Here is a 15,680-nt window from a genome sequence, read left to right as displayed (position 1 = left end):
AATGTGAACATTGATAGAGTGCTTAGTATATTCCAGACCACTTTGGCATTGACTAGACTGACTCATTTTCTCAGTGAAAGCTCTGTAGGGTCAGAATTATTGTTACTGCCACAGTTTACAGATAGATGAATAAAGCAACAAGACAGTAAGCAGCTTGCCCAAAGTCGCCCAGCAAGTAGGTAGCCTGACTGGGATTCAAACCTGAGTAGTGCAGCTCTAGGGTCTGGGTCATATGGCCCCTCCAAAGGTATACTGGAGGAACAAGCCTCAACTATGGTTACTATTTACTTCCACAGCATTCGACCCACTGAAAATGTCAGTCTTATGTTTTGGAGAGCTAGGAACAAATCATTACTTTGCAGAAGACAGTGTCACTGTTTCTACAGTATAAATCTCTAGCAGTTTCTGTGATCAACCAGAAGCATAAGAAATCTCTTTAAAGAATGTTTTCTACTGGCACAGGATAGCTACTAGATTCATATATTTGGTTTAATAACAATTTATCAGCTTAGTATCATCCAAATAACCTTTTAAACCATAGGTATTAATTTTTAATGAGTATGAGAGTTCCTACCCAGGGATAATTTCACGAGTGTGCATTATGTGCAGTCTCATGAGCACCCACTCCCCGGGAGAACTCCCAATATGGGGAGAATCCTGAAATTTTTTACCAGTTGTTACCATCTTCAAACTTTAAAAAAATGTAACTTTGAGTGGGGTGTGAGCAGAGGTGTTACCCCACCGACAGTACCAGCACGTAGTGTGCTCAAGCAGCACCACCCTCTCCCGCAGACTTGTGTTGCTTGACCCGGTGGATAACATAGCACTAGGCAGCTCTCCTGGTTGTTCAGGGCACACATCCATGTCTGGGAAAGTTTAGGGAGCTGTTGTGATGAAGCTGGGAACTGAGCCCGTGCCGGTAGCCACAATGTGACAGCAGCAACTTAAATAGGGACAATAGTAGCGGTGGTAATCGTCCCACAGAGAGGATGGTCTCTTAGGAAGGGTGTTAGTCTGACCTCTTCTGACTATACACTGGGGAAGGACACTCAACCTTATCAGCCCAAGGCCGATTCCTATGAGGCCGGGTTCAGACATGCCTTCAACCTCCAACCTTCCTTACTAATTCTGACACCACCTATCCTTTCAAGGAATCTCCTGCTTCTTTGCTGGATTTTATACTTCAATTGCAATAACCTCAGAGATCTCACAGAATCTAATCACGATTACAAGGCTTATTAGTGAAGTTAATAGGTTACAATGCAAGATCAGTAATGCTCAGGATATAATTCTTCCAGTCATGAAAGTCTCTTCTCAGCCGCACCCGCAAGCCCACCTCTCTCTGGTGCTTGACCACATAGACCCTTGGCTTCTGTCTTTGTGGGAAAGTTTTACAAAACTCTTTTGTGTTGCTGATACAGACCCAAAGGAAATGCCATTCTACCATAAGCCCAGCTTAAATGTTCTTGCCCTTAGATCTGCTGGTCAACAAAGGTAGCTCCCTGGATTAAGCTCATCACACTCCACCAGGGAGCCTCCTCTTCTAAAGGGCTCATCAGTGCTTGCTTCATGAGTGAAGAAACCTGCTGTTATGTCTTGTGCTCTGGAGCTTCATCCTATTGCCCCTGCTGCTGGCACTCAGCTGGTATTCCTCGGGCACCACAGTTCATTTCCTGGACCAGAGAGCTTCAGTGCACAGCATCATGGGCACAGAAGACATACTCCACGTCTAGACCGGCTTTCTTGATGGCATCGAGATCCCCCCATGCTTTCTTCTGAGATGGCTCATGGTCAACACAGCAGGTTAGCAAAACTGACCAATCCCCATCTACTCTATTTGCATGGTCTTACCCAATTATTTGGTGGGTGTTACAAAGACTGTTGCTGAAAGAGTCATTAAATAATTTGCTTCAACATAGTGTCCAAGTGGAATCAAGGCCAAGAATAGTGGTGGTAGATCGTCTGTCTGTCTGGTCCATGTGTCCCTAAAGCTGTTCTGCCAGTGTCTATTCAAATTAACTCTATGTCTGCTGAAAAGTTAACTCTCCAGTCTCAGCATTTCCACAGAGACGGGCAGTTCTAAGGCAGTAAACTTGGAAAACTGTTATAAACTGAAAGCATACATAGGGACAATGCATCAAGCGCTGGTGTTTGGAAATTGCTGAAGCATTGCAGAGCAAATAGCCTTGGATTGACAAATGAGGATTAAATGAAAAGATTACCATGTATGATGGACAAAGAACACTATTTTCATCTGAAACCTCGATGAACCAATTATTAATGAGAAAGACTATTTTAAATTTAATTTTTCTTTGTAAAGATTATTTAAATTGTGTACAAGTAATGAAGTCACTTGATTTTTTTGGGTACAATCTCCACCTTACATGAAAGGTCAGAGAAAACATTAAAATGCCATTATGTAAATATGTATCTAAAATTGAAGTCAGTGGGGACTTGCTATTCTGGAAGGCTCTTCTTTCTCTTACTGGCTCCTATCGGCTTTCTGGTAACTCCACAGCCTCTGCCGCTGACCCATTTACTCTAGGACCAGAGAGCAAGCCATGGTGACAGCCACCACTAAGGTTGGACTTCAGCATCTATTGCTGCTGTCCCCAGTAGTTAGGCACCATGCTGTTTACCCCACTACACAATGCTTCTATCTCTACTGTTGCCTCTGGGTCTCATCTACAACTGCACCCACTACGGCCACCACTGTCACCACTGCCACTACCACAACCACCCGTGGCTTTACCTTTGATCTAAAGCCAATCAATCTGAATTAATACCTCTCTTTCCGTCAGATCTACTTCTGTACCTTTACTTCAACTGTTCATTCAATTCTTATGCTCTGATGACTCACCAAAACCTGGAGGGCCTGATAAATGAATGGAACCTTGAGCTGGATGATCATGAGAAACGTTGTGTTCAGCAGACCACCCAGGTCGATGCTTGGAATCATCAACTGAGAATGGTGATTCGACTGTGCTGCACAGGGAGAAGTGGGGAAAGGGAAACTGGATCAGAGAAGGTTGGGAAATGAATTGGATTTCATTCTTTCACAGGAGAAAGAGCTAGAAGATCATTTTATCACAATAGAGGTGTCTGTGAAGGATCAGGGTATGTTTGAGGATCTGCAACATGTAGATGAGCAGCTTTATACTCCATAGTTAGTCAGTCTCAGGAAACCCTTAGGGGCAACTGCACCCTGTCCTACAGACTCGCCATGAGCTGGCCCTGATTCTATGGCAGCGAGTGCAGATGCTCAGTTGACACATACTGCCCAAGATCCCAAGGACATTATTCAGTACTGGTTGCATTTGGATGTGCTTCTGACACTAATGACCCACTCCAGAGAATTCTAACGCTCGTATGGACTCTGAACCAATTGATCAAAATCCAGGCTTGCTACCAACGAAGGTAGAAGGGGTAACACGGCTCTTGAAGGGTTGCCATAATAAAGAGCAGGGGCACAATTTCATTTCTGGAGTGTATTTAATTAGCCATATTCAGCATGATGCATTGGGATTATTAATTACCTATAAATTCAGTTACTCTGTAATTTTAAAGTGTGTGTGTATGTGCACATTTTTTACTCAATCACATATTGTGTTGTTGAGGATTTGACTCTCAGTGCTAGAAAGTGACACTATATGAATTCCTCTGTCTGGGCAGCGAACATTAGGTGGTGACTGTATGTATGCAATTCACATGTTACATGCCTAGATTCCACATACTGCCACTAGAACACATGATCTTTCTCACTCTAATCAAATTCAAGGGAGATGTTTTCTTAAAAGTAAATGCCAATCAATTTTACTAAGTGCCTACTATGTTCAATGTACAGTGCTAAACATGGTAACTTCTTTCTCTCCTCCAAAGATTTTACTCTCTAGTTTGGATCTAATTGCTGCAAGTATTTGTAGAAATATTATACAACTACAAGAAAGTATGTTATTAATTAAAGGTATTGTGCTAAAGAAATTTAGTTAAGGGAAGAGAATTCTTTTCGTTTGGAAGCTCGAATTAATTTTAAAACGGTGTGGTTCGGTATCCCTCATAGACCCAGTAAAGGGAACCTGATTAAAAGGTGGGAAATGTGAAGCAGAATTAGAAATTTTTGTAGAAATTAGAGTTCTTGGACCCATTACAACTGGGGTAACTCCTGAACCATTGCCCTGAGATCATCACTAAATCTTGCACCAAAACTATCCAGTGACATTATTTTTAAACTAAACAATTATTTAGCTCAACTCAAACAATGTTCACATTCCTCTTTTAAAGAATTATTTGTATGAGATCAAATTGACCATGGCAATTTCATAATACTGAGGAGTTTAAGGAACAGACTCTAAGTTGAGAGTCGTGAAAGAGCACGGCTAGAGATAAAGGGAATGATGACGCAGTCTGACCGATGTTATCAACCTGTGCATGGAGAAAATGTTGAATGAGCATGTTTTGTTGTGCATGTTTGCAGTGGAAAAAAGTTATAAACATGTATGGTTCAGGCAATTCAACTATTTTTGATATATAATTATAACCCTGATGTTTTACTTGTTTTTAGCATATAATTTGTAGTCACTTGTTTTTTTGTTTATATTTTTATTTGTTTTAAAGAAAAAGTCTTGTTCTTGGCTTCAGAACAATCTAGTCTCTTGTATTTTACATTTTTCTAGGTTATAAAAGAAATTTATACTCTCAAAAAAAGTAATGAAAGTCAAAGATGCACAAAACAGATTTGTTTGGAGAGTTAAATCTGTTCAGAAAAATTATGCTCTGAGAATCAGCATCTCTAAATGGAGATGTCAAACAGACAAGTATTGAGATGATGAACTAGACAAAGAGCTACTTTGAATGTACACTCCTTAAGTGTGGGTGGCACACAGTATGTAAAGCAGTAAGATAGTGGGAGTCACTTTACAGTGGAGTAATCTGACAAACATCAGCAGCCAGGTGATCAAGGTCAACATCAACAGTGACTAATCCAACAGCATCCCCTTTGATATATTTGATTGCTGAAGGTTTGCATGTAGCAAAACTGTTTTTATTGATGTGCATATAATGAATAGCTGTTTCATTGTTTAAGCCAGTATTAAACCTAGACTTCTGGAAATGAATTACATTAATCATATTGTATAACCATTATACCTATCAATTTCTTCACTCAAACAGATGTTCAATATCCCTTTAGCAATTATGTCCTATTTCCTGCCTTTGCCCATAGAATCTAATAAATATTTGTCTCTAAATAAAGTGATTAGATTACTAGTATGTACTCTTCATAAGATATGATTAAAATAGTACTTTACCTTTGTAATCTTTCTCCTAAAATCCTGTAAAACTGAAAACAACAATGAAACTCACTGCCATCATGTCAATTCTGACTCATCCCAACCCTACAGAACCGGGGAGAACTACCCCTATACATTTCCAAATCGTACCTGTTTGCAGGAGTGGAAAGCCTCGTCTTTCTCCTGCTGAGTGGCAGGTGGTTTCAAACTGCTCACCTGTGGTTACCAGCTCAATGCGTAACCCTACTACTCCCATCTAATTTATAAAAATATCAAGACATGTTTTATAGGACACTCCACAAAATACCTGACCTGTGTTCCTCATATCTCTCAGGGTCATCAGAAACACAGGAAGCCTGGGGAACTGTGGCTGTCCAAAAACGCCCGTAGTCCTCAGTGGCAAACACAAGATGTGAGAACAATGTCCTCTTGTCCTCTTGGTTCTAAATCTCCCTTCACATGGAAATCACTGAGACAGCTCCTACTTGCAACACATTCTGCATCACAGGCACCTTTACTTGCTGCCCTTACGACTTTTAATTCATTGAAAGTCCTACAATCCTTTTCTGGCACTAAACCAAAACCTCTGCCACTGAGTGGATTCTGACTCGTGGTGATCCGACAAGGCAGAGTAGGGTCTACTCCACAGGGTAACCGAGGCTGCAGAGCTTATGGGAGCAGAGAACAGGGACTTACAGGTTTGAAGTTAGCAGTCCAGTGTTGAACTCACTTAGTCACAAAGAAGGCTAAATAAGAACCTTATGTACCTGTTTCAATTTACTGAATTTTAAATGTTATTAAAGTAACATTTTAAATAAAAAGTTAATTCTTTAAACTTTAAAAGACTGATATTACTTTCAATAATATTGAAATGAAATCAATAAAAGTATAAACTTTTATCACAGATTTCCATCAAAGTAAATTGAAATATTTTGTGAGAAGTCAAGATATCACATTATTATTTATTGTGCTATCTAAAATTATAACATCAGAAATTAATTGTTTACCATTATATTATTACTTATATAATTATTGGTCTTATATTCTATAAGTAATAAAATCTTTTTAAAAGGAAAAGCTTAAGAGAACTTGTATTTTCTTTTTCATTGATCCTTCTAAATTATGTAGCCCTATGGTGTTAACAAGCCCACACACAAGGGACCAACAAGTGATCCAAAATCAGTGGCAAGGAGGGTGTAAGGGGCCTGGTACAGCTTGATCAAAGGCAATGTAACTGAGAGGAATTACTAAAATCAAAATGAAGCTGAGCATGATAGTGGACAAGAGGAAAGTAAAAGGAAATAGAGGAAAGAACTAGGAGGCAAAGGGCATTTATCAAGGTCTAAATACAAGCATATACATATGTAAATATATTTATATGTGATGATGGGGAAATAGATCATGTGCATATATTTATAGGTTTAGTATTAAAGTAGCAGGTGGACATTGGGCCTCCACTCAAGTACTCACTCAATGCAAGAAGACTTTGTTCTATTAAACTGGAATTCCATGATGCTCACCTTCCCAACACGATCACTGGTGCATAAGCAAATGTGGTGAAGAAAGCTGATGGTACCTGGCTACCAAAAGATATAACATCAGGGGTTTTAAAGGCTTTAAGGTAAACAAGTGGCCATCTAGCTGAGAAGCAACAAAGCCCACATAGATGAAATGCACCAGCCTGTGTGATCATGAGGTGTTGAAGGGATCAGGCATCAAAGAACAAAAAATAATGTCATTGAGAGTGAAGGGCAGTACAGAATGGGGACCCAAAGCCCATCTGTAGGCAACTGGACATCCCCTTACAGAAATGTTGTGGGGAGGAGATGAGCCAGTCAGGGTGTGGTGTAGCAACAAGGAAACATACAACTTTCCTCTAGTTTGTTAATGCTTCCTCGACACCACTATCATGATCCCAGTTCTACCTTACAAATCTGGCTAGACTACAGAATATACACTGGTACAGATAGGAACTGGAAACACAGGGAATCCAGGACAGATGAACCCTTCAGAACTAGTGGTGAGAGCGACGATACTGGAAGGATGTAGGGAGGGTGGGATAAAAAAGGGAGAACTGATTACAAGGATCCACATATAACTCTCTCCCTAAGGGACAGGCAACAGAAAAGTGGGTGAAGGGAGACATCAGCCAGTGTAAGACATGACAAAATAATAATAATTTATAAATTATCAAGGGTTAATGAGAAAGGGGGGAGCAGGGAGAGAGGAGAAAAATGAGGACCTGATGCCAAGGGCTCAAGTAGAAAGCAAATGTGTTGAAAATGATGATGGCAACAAATGTACAAATGTGCTTGACACAATTGATGGATGTATTGGTTGTGATAAGAGTCCCTAGTAAAATGATTTCAAAACAAAATTATGTAGCTCTTTCCTATTCCATACAGCTATTGGGTTGTTAAATAAGCTACTGGGGACTTCATCCACCACCTTCTAAATCCAAACCACAAACTAAACCCACTGCCATCAAGCAGATCATGATTCATAGTAACTTTCTAGGACAAAGCAGACCTGTTCCATGGGGTTTGTGTCTAAAGCGAAATATTTATGGAGGCAGATAACCTCAATTTCTCCCTTGAAACATCTGGTGAGTTAGGATAATTGACTTTGCTCAATCTATTGCACTACCTGGGCTCATTATGCTCTAAGTAGAAAGTGTATAATACATCCTAATATTATTAAGAAGTTTTTGTCAGTGCCCAGACACTGATGCTCAACAAGAACCATTCTCTGCAAATATTTTAAATTCCTTAGTTGTAGTTTTAAACTATTCTCATACAAAATAACTTGATGCTGAAACAAACTGGTGTTAAGTAGCTGGTAAAAGTGACCAACATCCAGGATAGTGTCTCAAAAAATGTATGGGAAAATGGACTTAAAATACAATGGAATTTTTATATAAACTTTTTTAAGCTCCAAATATGTCTGCATGTGAAATTAAATATTTGGGAGCAGAATGCGCAAGTTGATGTCAAACAGATCTTGACCACACTTCTCTGATCTCACAAAATTTGAATGTGAATAAATTTTCTTAATTTGAAGTAATTTTCTTTTCATTACTTTGCATGACTTCTCATTTCCTATGTAAAGGTGCTCTTTGCTTTGGTTAACAAGCCCTCACTTAGATGCATACTGCAAAAGGGATGCCGACTTTTTTCTAAATCATTTTATTGGGGCTTGTACAACTCTTATCACACAATCCATACCTACATCCATGTGTCAAACACATTTGTACATTTGTTGCCATCATCATTCTCAAAACATTTGCTTTCTACTTGAGCCCTTGGTATCAGCTCCTTATTTTTTCACCTCCCTCCCCATCCACCCCCTAACTAACCCTTAATAATTTATAGATTATTATTTTTATTTTGTCATGTCTTAAACTGTCTGACATCTACCCTCACCCACATTTTGTTGTCCATCCCCCAGGTTCCCCTTTTCTACTCCACCTTCCCTCTACCCTCCCAGTATTGCCACTCTCACCACTGGTCCTGAAGGGTTCATCAGTCCTGGATTCCCTGTGTTTCCTGTTCCTACCTGTACCAGCGTACATGCTCTGGTCTAGACAGATTTGTAAAGTAGAATTGGGATCATGATAGTGGTGGGAGGGGGTGGGGCAGGAAGCATTAAAGAAATAGAAGAAAGTTGTATGTTTCCTTGTTGCTACACCACACCCTGGTTGGCTCATCTACTCCCCACAACACTTCTGTAAGGGGATGTTCAGTTGTCTACTGATGGGCTTTGGGTCCCCACTCCAAACTCCCCATCATTCACAATGACATGACTTTCTGTTCTCTGATGCCTGATACCTCATCCTTTCAACACCTCATGATCACCAGACTGGTGTGCTTCTTCCATGTGGACTTTATTGTTTCTCAGCCTATGGCTGCTTATTTATCTTCAAGTCTTTAAGACCCCAGATGGTATATCTTTTGATAGCCAGGCACCATCAGTTTTCTACACTATATTTGATTATGTACCTGCTTTGTCTTCAGTGATCATGTCAGGAAGGTGAGCATAATGGAATGCCAGTCTAATTGAACAGTGTTCTTGCACTGAGGGAGTACTTGAGTGGAGGTCCAATGTGCACTTGCTACCTTAATACTAAACCTATAAATATATGCACTGAATATACTTCCTCTGAATATATTTACATACGTACATGCCTGTATTTAGACCTCTATTAATGCCTTTGCCTCATAGTTCTTTCCTCTATTTCCTTTTGCTTTCCTCTTGTCCATTATCATGCTCAGCCTTCATTTGGGTTTCAGTAATTCCTCTTGGTTACATTGCCCTTGATCAAGCCCTACCAGGCCTCCTACAACTTCCTTGGCACTGATTTTGGATCATTTGTTGTTCCCATGTCCCTTGATTTTTTAACATCGCTTCCTTTTCCCCATCTCTCCCTCTCCCATGTCCCCTGGAACCATTGATCCCATTGTTTCCTCTTCCAGAATGTTTATCCCACCTATCTTATCTAGATAGACCTGCAGATATAATAACATGCACAAAAACAAGAAAGAGCAAAACAAAGCAACAAGAGAAAACAAAACAACAGCAATCACAACAACAACAACGAAAAAAAAAAACAATGAAAAAAGAAAGCCTGTAAATAGTTCAAGGTCTGTTTGTTGACCGTTAAGAGTATTTTCTGATGGGGTGTCATGCACTGGGCTCAAAGTCTATTTTTGTTACTTCCTCTGGACCTCCTTGCTCTGCTCCCCTTGCTGTTCTGTTGCACGCCCTTAGTGTTTTGTTTTGGTGTGTGGGGTCATATCGGGCACAACTCCCACTCCTGTCTCTAGTGTTGTCCCCTGTAGGGCTCTGGATCAGTGAGGGACATTGTGTCTTGTAGTGGGACTGACCACATGGTCCTCTCTGCACATTGGCTGCTCTGAGCAGGAATATCGTCCTCAAGGCTTGGTGGGCCAGGATGTGCTCCACTCTCTCTTCCTCCCCCTTCATTTGCTCCTGTGTGGTCTGCTCAGATATGCCCCTCTCCCTGAACTGTAGCTTCAGTGCTGTCCTCTGAAGTGAATTCTTCTGGTGGGAGGGACAGCTGTCCACATAGTTGGGATTGGGGCCGTCCCCTCCAACCTCTCTACCGGCTTCATGCCAGTATGTTGCATTCATATCTTGGAGCACCAGGTTGAAGTCTGGTCCCTCTTTCCCTGTGGAGATATAAACAATACCCTCCCCTTGCGTGGGTTTGTGCCCTGTTCCCCTGCTCAACTTCTTTTAACAGATCAGAATTCTAAACAGTGACCTAGTCCCTTGCTTTGTGTAAAAGCTCACCATCCAGAAATAGAAACTTCTTACAACTGCAGTCCTATATGATAATCTCACTCCTTTCCAACTCTGTTGGGCCATAGTCTTCACCCAGTTTCTGTGCATCCCTGGAACTCTAGATCATAATTTTCTACAGAATGTTTCTGATGATCCCCCAGATAACCTAGTACCCAACACATGAATGGAGACATTAAAAACAACAACAAAACCCAAGCCTGTTGCTATCAAGTCAATTCCAACTCACAGTGACCCTAATGGGCAGAGCACAAAGAAAGCCTTTCACTGTAAGCAAGCTAAAACAGTTTGTAATTTTGAGATCGCCTGCCATTAACATCTCTTCCTAGAGTTATTTATCAGTACAGATTCCAAGGTTGTAATATTTATGGAAACAGGCTGTCACATCTTTGTCCCCCAGTGGTGTTGGTAGGTTCAATTGCCAGACTTTTGGTTAACAAACAATGGCTTAAATAGTGCACCATCAGGGCGCCTATGTAGACATTGCCCACTTCCACAAAGTCAATTCCAACTCGAAATGGCCTTGTACTGGGTTTCTAAGGCTTTAGACATCTTTATGGGAATAGAAAGTCAAACTTTTATCCTGGAAGTAGCTAGTGGGTTTGAACCACCCACTTATTGGTTAGTAGGCCAACACTTAACCTGAGAATACCACTAGTACCCTTTATGTAGATAAGAGAGGGGGAATTTTAACCTTTGTTAGAAGAAAGTTTGTTGCTGCTTTTCATGATGTTTATGTGATACTCCACCTTCTTGGTCTGCCAGTCCCACTGAAGTGACTGATCCCTGTTTTACAAGGAATTCTCAAGCAAATCCTGACAGCTTCCTGTTGCTCCTGAGATTCTAAAAAGATACGCTGGCTCTCCCATCTCCAGCCACAGACTTTCCACCATCATAGTAGCTTCTGCAGTCCATGGAGACAGCCTACTAGCTGGTTGTAAAGCACAAGTAAGGTGGGCAACCAACCTTCTCCGAGATGCCTTCCACGGCTCCCTTCACCATGGCCTCTTACCCTCACCACTTCTCAAGGGTTGCAAAATCCTTAAATTATGCATTTTGCTTTGGGTTCCACTTTCTAGGAAATGCAGGCTAAAACAGTTCATCATTTTAAGAATCCCTCTCATTCGCATCTCCTCCTTGAGTCAAATCAGTTGCTTCATGAATAAAAATCATCAAAATCTTTAAATTAACTGGGGTCTTAAAGGCTTGAAGATAAACAAGCGGCCATCTAGCTCAGAAGCAACAAAGTCCACATGGAAGAACACACCAGCCTGTGTGATCGAGTGGTCCCAAAGGGATCAGTTACCAGGCATCAAAGAACAAAAAATCATATCATTGACTGCACACCTCCATGATAGGATCGCTGAAGACAAATGGGTGCATAAGCAAATGTGGTGAAGAAAGCTGATGGTGCCCGGCTATCAAAAGAGATAGTGTCTGGGGTCTTAAAGGCTTGAAGGTGAACAAGCGGCCATGTAGCTCAGAAGCAAATAAGCCCACATAGAAGAAGCACACCGGCCAGTGCGATCACGAGGTGCCCAAGGGACCAGGTATAAGGCATCATGCAAAAAAAAAAAGATATAAGTGTGTGTATATATGTGTATATGTATATATATGTATATATATATCATATTAAATGAAGGGGGAAGTGCAGAGTGGAGACCCAAGGCCCAAGTGTCGGCCAATGGAGATCCCCTCATAGAGGGGCTTAGGAGAGGAGATGGGTTAATTAGGGTGTGAGGTAGTATCGATGAAGAACACAGCTTTCCCCCGGATCCTGGATGCTTCCTCCCCCCCAACTACCATGATCTGAATTCTACCTTGCAGGGCTGGATAGGACAGAGGCTGTACACTGGTGAATATGAGGGTTGGAGGTACAGGGAATCCAAGGTGGATGATACCTTCAGGACCAAGGGTGTGAGGGGCGATGCTGGGAGAGTGGAGGGTGAGTGGGTTGGAAGGGGGAACTGATTACAAGGATCCACATGTGACCTCTTCCCTGGGAGAGGGACAGCAGAGAAGGAGGGAAGGGAGACTCCGGATAGGGCAAGATTTGACAAAATAACGATGTATAAATTACCAAGGGCATATGAGGGAGGGGGGAGCGGGGAGGGAGGGGGGGAAAAAAAGAGGACCTGATGCAAGGGGCTTAAGTGGAGAGCAAATGCCTTGAGAATGATTGGGGCAGGGAATGTATGGATGTGCTTTATAAAATTGATGTATGTATATGTATGGATTGTGGTAAGAGTTGTTTGAGCCCCTAATAAAATGTAAAAGAAGAAAAGAGAAAAAATGATTAGGGCAAAGACTGTACAGATGTGCTTTATACAATTGATGTATGTATATGTATGAACTGTGAAAAGAATTGTATGGGCCCCAATAAATTGTTAAAATAAAAAGTAAGGGAAAAATGAAAAAATAAAAAACTATCTTTCAAAAAAAATCTTTAAATTATAGAGAAGGTCTCTTGATGAGTTTACTTGTAATGAATGATTAAGAGACAGAATAGGAATAGGAGAGGACCAAACGGGCTATTAAAAACATAACGATTATCTCACCAGAAGAACCCGTCGATTTTCCTGGCTCTGGCTTCTATACTTTATTGGAAACAGGTGGTATCGTAGGTGGGCGGGAATGACACTAGCAATTATTCAAGTCACTGGCACTGAAAAGATCATACACAATTTGCAAGAAGTAGAGCTTAGGATATTTTAAGGGACAGACATATCAGAAATAACTTAGCTGTAGCAACATGAGAGTAGATTAACAGGTTATCCAGTATGTCATTGTTTATTTGCTTGCTATTTTGATTTACAGTAATAGATGCTATGCATCCATGGCCAAATATCCAAAGCAAAGTTGTTACTATTCTGTGATTTTTTTTAAAAGGCCAAAACAGGGAGAAAAAGTTGCTTATCACAAGCACTCTTTTCACTCTTCTCACAAGAGGGAGTGGAGACAACCCCATTTAACCCTTGGGAGAGGCAAGTTCAGATGCCTAACATTCCTCTGTGGTGCTGCTGAGGACTTCTGCCCTGCAGTTAGTGATGATCCAATGGCTTTGAGTTTACAGATGCCAAAATGAAGGGCGGGGAACCAAATAAAGAAACATGACTAAGGCTCAAATAATGTAACATTGAATATTCAACATCAGGTGTCTCCTGATACAATGTTAAATATTGAGTTTGGGGTGTCATATTTCTCAACATATATTCACATATTGATAACCTGATTACTTTATCTATGGGAGCAGTCCTTGTTTCCATTATACATTTAAACAATTACGAGGCATGTGTTCTTTGTCTTGTGGTGGCTGAGGTTACAGAAGTTGAAAATATAATGGTAGTAGATGAATAAGTATCCCAGTGGCAATATACATTACCTATTTCCAAGTAACACATTAGATGTTTAACTTGTCTAGGGCTAAGGGAACCTCTGACTAACGTCATTTACATGTGAGCACTAAAATCAATCGCTATGTTATGTTTTTCCTCAAAAGCTATGTTATTTCACAAGTGAAACTGGGGGCTTTTCATTGTAATTAGATCAATGTGGGGCCATTTTTTATATGAATGAGCAGTTTTCATTTCTTGCAAAAAGCCAACGCCAACTAAAAGAGGAGTTTGCGGATGAACATGCTGTAGCATTTACAGTGTTGAAAATTGCACATGTGATCACTATGAGTTGTAATCAACTTGATAGCAATGAATTTGAAGTCATATTTTTAGCCAATATTTAAAATATTTGAAGGCCCAACCTATTCTGGCATTGTTTTATTTTTTTAACTTGATTTTATTTTTTTTACTGTTTTTGAGATTTAGGAGAATTAAGGCACATCAAAGAGCTACAGGACCATTGATTGGGACAAGCTTCAAAGACCAAATATAATTTCTTCTGAGACCCTATTGTTTAGGAGCTCTGGGGAGCTAGTGTGTTGTCAGGTGATCTATCTTCTTTCCCAGGCGGATGCTCCGCATCTTCTCTGGTTGAGTAAAAAAGAGACAGTAGATGTGCTTTAACTTTGCAGGTCAAAAGAAGCCTAGTGGTATAAATTACATTGCTTTGAAGCCTGCAATGATTGCTGATCCCAATGGAAATTTAGTTTAATTCAATACTTCCTTTCCATCATCCAAATATTATCTTCAAGGAAAAAGTGACACGGCTTTAGAGAATAGAAGTGTCAATAGAAGGTAACACCAAAGGCTAGGAAATCCAAACTTCCCCCCTGTGTGTTTAATGACACATGTTCCTGTTGGTGCCATTGAAACAGCTATGCAAAAATGAATTGTTCTTGATTATTAAAAAGATGACTGTGATTAAACAAAAGTCTTTACCTTCGTGGAGTTTTCTTGAACAGATAAACCAGGCAACAAATAAATTCATAATACCACGTCAAGTTATACCTGATGCTATGAAGCAAATTAGATTAAACAGTGAAAGGAATGGAGAAAGTCTGGAATATTTTAGGCAGTAGAAGCATATAAAACCGATTTACATTGAGCTATGAGGAATGGCATTTATTGATAAATATAAAACTATCATTAATTCATTCTGTTTTAAATGAATTTGGCTTTTTGAATGTTTTAAGTATCTCTATATTATGAAATATATTAATATAAGAAACATTTTTGGTACAGCCATTAAGATACTCAGTGGATCCATGAAAGAAAGATGTGGCAATCACCTTGTAGCCTGGGGAAACCATGTGGGGTGGTACTGTTTTGTCCTAAAATGTCTCCATGAGTTGGAATTGACTATGGCAGTGTATTCTGTTCTTGTTGTTGCTTTATCATATAGTCAATGACAGTAGTTAATGTATTCAGTTAGTAACCTAAAGTAAAAGGTTCAAAGCCACCAGTAACTTCTCTGCATTAACGTGATGTGTTCTCATAAAAAATGGCATCATAGGAAATCCTATGAAGAAGTTCTAGTCTGTCCTACAGAATCACGTGGGTCAGACTCAATAATAGTTCATATACTTTCCATTTAAGGCACTCTTTGGAGCACATTAGTAGACAAGAATTTCTGGTGATAAGTCCACATCCACTTCTAGTAGACTCATTGCAAATG

This window comes from Tenrec ecaudatus, chromosome 3, assembly GCF_050624435.1.
Source record: "Tenrec ecaudatus isolate mTenEca1 chromosome 3, mTenEca1.hap1, whole genome shotgun sequence".
NCBI lineage: Eukaryota > Metazoa > Chordata > Mammalia > Afrosoricida > Tenrecidae > Tenrec > Tenrec ecaudatus.
Note: the sequence above shows the minus strand (reverse complement) of the source record.